At 38.6% G+C, this 6,094-nt stretch overlaps 1 pseudogene; it reads right to left on the reverse strand.

Moving 5' to 3' along the window:
* Positions 1 to 5,188: 5,188 nt before the first annotated feature.
* Positions 5,189 to 5,723, reverse strand: LOC125098990 (U3 small nucleolar ribonucleoprotein protein IMP4-like; annotated as a pseudogene).
* Between the last annotated feature and the right edge of the window lie 371 nt (positions 5,724 to 6,094).

The raw sequence follows: 6,094 nt of genomic DNA on the forward strand, positions 1-6,094 counted from the left end.
TCATACTCAAAGGAACTGTCCAACAAGAAGATCTAACAATTTTAAATATCTATGCCCCTAACGTGGGAGCAGCCAACTATATAAACCAATTAATAACAAAATCAAAGAAACACATCGACAAGAATACAATAATAGTAGGGGATTTTAACACTCCCCTCACTGAAATGGACAGATCATCCAAGCAAAAGATCAACAAGGAAATCAAGGCCTTAAATGACACACTGGACCAGATGGACATCACAGATATATTCAGAACATTTCATCCCAAAGCAACAGAATACACATTCTTCTCTAGGGCACATGGAACATTCTCCAGAATAGATCACATTCTTGGTCCTAAATCAAGTCTCAACCGGTATCAAAAGATTGGGATCATCCCCTGCATATTTTCAGACCACAATGCTCTAAAGCTAGAACTCAATAACAAGAGGAAATTTGGAAAGAACCCAAATACATGGAGACTAAACAGCATCCTTCTAAAGAATGAATGGGTCAACCAGGAAATTAAAGAAGAATTGAAAAAATTTATGGAAACAAATGATAATGAAAACACAACAGTTCAGAATCTGTGGGACACAACAAAGGCAGTCCTGAGAGGAAAATATATAGCGGTACAAGCCTTTCTCAAGAAACAAGAAAGATCTCAGGTACACAACCTAACCCTACACCTAAAGGAGCTGGAGAAAGAACAAGAAAGAAACCCTAAACCCAGCAGGAGAAGAGAAATCATAAAGATCAGAGCAGAAATCAATGAAATAGAAACTAAAAAAACAATAGAACAAATCAACGAAACTAGGAGCTGGTTCTTTGAAAGAATTAATAAGATTGATAAACCCCTGGCCAGACTTATCAAAAAGAAAAGAGAAAGGACCCAAATCAATAAAATCATGAATGAAAGAGGAGAGATCACAACGAACACCAAAGAAATACAGACAATTATAAGAACATACTATGAGCAACTCTACGCCAACAAATTTGACAATCTGGAAGAAATGGATGCATTCCTAGAGACATATAAACTACCACAACTGAACCAGGAAGAAATAGAAAACCTGAACAGACCCATAACCAGTAAGGAGATTGAAACAGTCATCAAAAATCTCCAAACAAACAAAAGCCCAGGGCCAGACGGCTTCCCGGGGGAATTCTACCAAACATTTAAAGAAGAACTAATTCCTATTCTCCTGAAACTGTTCCAAAAAATAGCAATAGAAGGAAAACTTCCAAACTCATTTTATGAGGCCAGCATCACTTTGATCCCCAAACCAGACAAGGATCCCAACAAAAAAGAGAACTACAGACCAATATCCTTGATGAACACAGATGCAAAAATTCTCGCCAAAATACTAGCCAATAGGATTCAACAGTACATTAAAAGTATTATTCACCATGACCAAGTGGGATTTATTCCAGGGCTGCAAGGCTGGTTCAACATCCGCAAATCAATCAATGTGATACAACACATTAATAAAAGAAAGAACAAGAACCATATGATACTCTCCATAGATGCTGAAAAAGCATTTGACAAAGTACAGCATCCCTTCCTGATCAAAACTCTTCAAAGTGTAGGGATACACGGCACATACCTCAATATTATCAAAGCCATCTATGAAAAACCCACCGCAAATATCATTCTCAATGGAGAAAAACTGAAAGCTTTTCCGCTAAGGTCAGGAACATGGCAGGGATGTCTGTTATCACCACTGCTATTCAACATAGTACTAGAAGTCCTAGCCTCAGCAATCAGACAACAAAAGGAAATTAAAGGCATCCAAATTGGCAAACAAGAAGTCAAACTATCACTCTTCGCAGATGATATGATACTCTATGTGGAAAACCCAAAAGACTCCACTCCAAAACTGCTAGAACTTGTACAGGAATTCAGTAAAGTGTCAGGATATAAAATCAATGCACAGAAATCAGTTGCATTTCTCTACACCAACAACAAGACAGAAGAAAGAGAAATTAAGGAGTCCATCCCATTTACAATTGCACCCAAAACTATAAGATACCTAGGAATAAACCTAACCAAATAGACTAAGAATCTATACTCAGAAAACTATAAAGTACTCATGAAAGAAATTGAGGAAGACACAAAGAAATGGAAAAATGTTCCATGCTCCTGGATTGGAAGAATAAATATTGTGAAAATGTCTATGCTACCTAAAGCAATCTACACATTTAATGCAATTCCTATCAAAGTACCATCCATTTTTTTCAAAGAAATGGAACAAATAATCCTAAAATTTATATGGAACCAGAAAAGACCTCGAATAGCCAAAGGAATATTGAAAAAGAAAGCCAAAGTTGGTGGCATCACAATTCCGGACTTCAAGCTCTATTACAAAGCTGTCATCATCAAGACAGCATGGTACTGGCACAAAAACAGACACATAGATCAATGGAACAGAATAGAGAGCCCAGAAATAGACCCTCAACTCTATGGTCAACTCATCTTCGACAAAGCAGGAAAGAATGTCCAATGGAACAAAGACAGCCTCTTCAATAAATGGTGTTGGGAAAATTGGACAGCCACATGCAGAAAAATGAAATTGGATCATTTCCTTACACCACACACGAAAATAGACTCAAAATGGATGAAGGATCTCAATGTGAGAAAGGAATCCATCAAAATCCTCGAGGAGAACACAGGCAGCAACCTCTTCGACCTCAGCCGCAGCAACATCTTCCTAGGAACATCACCAAAGGCAAGGGAAGCAAGGGCAAAAATGAACTTTTGGGATTTTATCAAGATCAAAAGCTTTTGCACAGCAAAGGAAACAGTGAACAAAACCAAAAGACAACTGACAGAATGGGAGAAGATATTTGCAAATGACATATCGGATAAAGGGCTAGTGTCCAAAATCTATAAAGAACTTAGCAAACTCAACACCCAAAGAACAAATAATCCAATCAAGAAATGGGCAGAGGACATGAACAGACATTTCTGCAAAGAAGACATCCAGATGGCCAACAGACACATGAAAAAGTGCTCCATATCACTCGGCATCAGGGAAATACAAATCAAAACCACCATGAGATATCACCTCACACCAGTCAGAATGGCTAAAATTAACAAGTCAGGAAATGACAGATGCTGGCGAGGATGCGGAGAAAGGGGAACCCTCCTACACTGTTGGTGGGAATGCAAGCTGGTGCAACCACTCTGGAAAACAGCATGGAGGTTCCTCAAAATGTTGAAAATAGAACTACCCTATGACCCTGCAATTGCACTGCTGGGTATTTACCCTAAAGATACAAACGTAGTGATCCGAAGGGGCACATGCACCCGAATGTTTATAGCAGCAATGTGTACAATAGCCAAACTATGGAAAGAACCTAGATGTCCATCAACAGACGAATGGATAAAGAAGATGTGGTATATATACATAATGGAATACTATGCAGCCATCAAAAGAAATGAAATCTTGCCATTTGCGACGACGTGGATGGAACTAGAGGGTATCATGCTTAGCGAAATAAGTCAATCGGAGAAAGACAACTATCATATGATCTCCCTGATATGAGGGAGAGGAGATGCAACATGGGGGGTTGAGGGGGTAGGAGAAGAGTAAATGAAACAAGATGGGATTGGGAGGGAGACAAACCATAAGTGACTCTTAATCTCACAAAACAAACTGAGGGTTGATGGGGGGAGGGGGTTGGGAGAGGGGGTGGGGTTATGGATATTGGGGAGGGTATGTGCTATGGTGAGTGTTGTGAAGTGTGTAAACCTGGCGATTCGAAGACCTGTACCCCTGGGGATAAAAATATATGTTTATAAAGCTGTAAAAAAAAAAAAAAAAAAAAGAAAGAAAGAAAGGATGAATACCCAAGTTTTGTAGCAACATGGACGGGACTGGAAGAGATTATGCTGAGTGAAATAAGTCAAGCAGAAAGAGTCAATTATCATATGGTTTCACTTATTTGAGGGAAATTGGAAGGGGAGGTGAACCATGAGAGACTATGGACTCTGAAAAACGATCTGAGAATTTTGTTAAGGGGTGGGGGGTGGGAGGTTGGGGGCACCAGGTGGTGGGTATTGTAGAGGGCACGGATTGCATGGAGCACTGGGTGTGGTGCAAAAATAATGAATACTGTTATGCTGAAAAAATTAAAAATTAAAAAAAAAATACTTTATTGCTAAAAGATGCTAAACATCATGAGCTTTCAGTGAGTTGTAATCATTGATCACAGACTACCATAACAAAAAAAAATTAGAAAAAGTTTGAAATATTGCAAGAATTACTAAAATGTGACACAGAGACACATATGAAAAAATGCTATTGAAAATTTGTGCTGATAGACTTGCTTGACATTGGGTTTCTGCAAACCTTCAGTTTGTAAAAAATACAATGTCTGTGAAACACAATAAAGAGAAGCTCAATAAAAAAAAAGTATGCCTGTAATTAAGCGATTTCTTAGAAATATTCATTCTGAGCCTCCTGGCTATGATGGTTAATGTGTAGCAGACCAATACTTTCACCTATAATAATTAAAAAACAAAACAACATCGACAGAGCTTCTAATGTACCAGTGTGTGAGGGGCCATATGAAACAGAGAAGGGAAATTTATTAAAGTGTGCCTAATTTTCTGCAGGAACATTTGTTCATATTCTGCATAGATCCAGAGACCAAAACACCAAGAAGCTTGCCAGAGTAGATACTAGCAGAGAAGCCAGTGGAATTTCAAATGATCTCTTCAGTCTTGGAAGATAAAAGTTGAGTTTGGGGCAGCCAAAGCAGCCTGAATTTGAAAGTTTAAGATCTCAGTGAGAAGAAAGGTGCAAATAAGTCATCTTGACACCAGGTACATGTTTATTACCCAAAATATTTGCTATTTCAGCCCACATGACAAGAAGCTAAGAAATCAAGCAAAAAGTGATTGTGAAGCAGAGTAGAATTTTGGTAAAACAAGAAAATATGACCCAATTGCAAGAGAAAAGACAAAATGGAGTCTATCTGCAAAAAAGACCTAGATGTTGGAGTTACCCTTCAAGGATTTTATAACGAGTATAAAGCTATCCTCATTGATGAAAAAGAAATGCCACTGACACGTGTGTGTGTGTGTGTGTGTGTGTGAGAGAGAGAGAGAGAGAGAGAGAGAAAGAGACAGACAGACACAGAGTTTATCTTGATTCCTCCTTATCTCCTGGGTCCGGGTCCAAGTACTGACTGGTAAGTGGGCTCACTCAGTGCTCAGGAAGACGCTTTTGTGTGTGGTGTTAGTATAGGAGTACAAGATAATTCCATGTTTGCTGTGGTCTCTTGCTCCACTGTACCCAGGTGGATCATATGCATGAAAGGAGATGTAATTATATTGGTTTAAAATGGTGATGACCAGGTGTCTGTCATCTTTGGGCACAGGGAACAGGTACCAGAATATGTCAGGTATTCTCTTGCCCAGGTGGAGAGAGAAGCCACATGTGATGAGATAAGGCTTGGCCTGACATGGTGTCCAGGTTGGGGACATCATGACACATGATCACATTCACAGTATGGAATAAGCAGTGAGGCTGAAAGGCAAATAGCTGACAATGAACCCCACAGGTGTGTCTCTAAGTTCATGAACAACCAGCATGTTGGTGACCTTGCTGGTTTTTCAGGCTTATGCCAGTGCCTCCGTCTCGTGCCAACCACAGTTCATGCACTGGGCATCCCAGAACACAACTTCAGCTCCTTTGCAAACATCTTGAGGTGGGACCTGGGGAGATAGTAATCATGGTCTCAGAATTCTTGACCCCTCACTATCATTAAAAACTATGGAGTCAAGAAGATAAAGGGTAAAATTTTCAAAGCATTAAAAGAAAAATAAAATTCACCAAAGAATTCTACAGGCAATGAAAATATTCTTCAACATAAAAGGCAAAATGAAGATATTTCAAAATAAAAGATAACTAAGAGAGTTTATCACTGACAGATCTATATTATAAGAATTTTTAAAAGAAGTCTTTCCAGTTGAAGGGAAATTATACCAGATGGGAATTTGGCTCTGTAAGAGAAAATAAAAGCATCACAATTTGTTAACTATTTGGGAGATTGTAAATATCTTATAATTCCTTTAAAATAACACTTACCATATAAAACAAAATTA

This window comes from Lutra lutra, chromosome 4 (assembly GCF_902655055.1).
Source record: "Lutra lutra chromosome 4, mLutLut1.2, whole genome shotgun sequence".
Classification (NCBI taxonomy): Eukaryota; Metazoa; Chordata; class Mammalia; order Carnivora; family Mustelidae; genus Lutra; species Lutra lutra.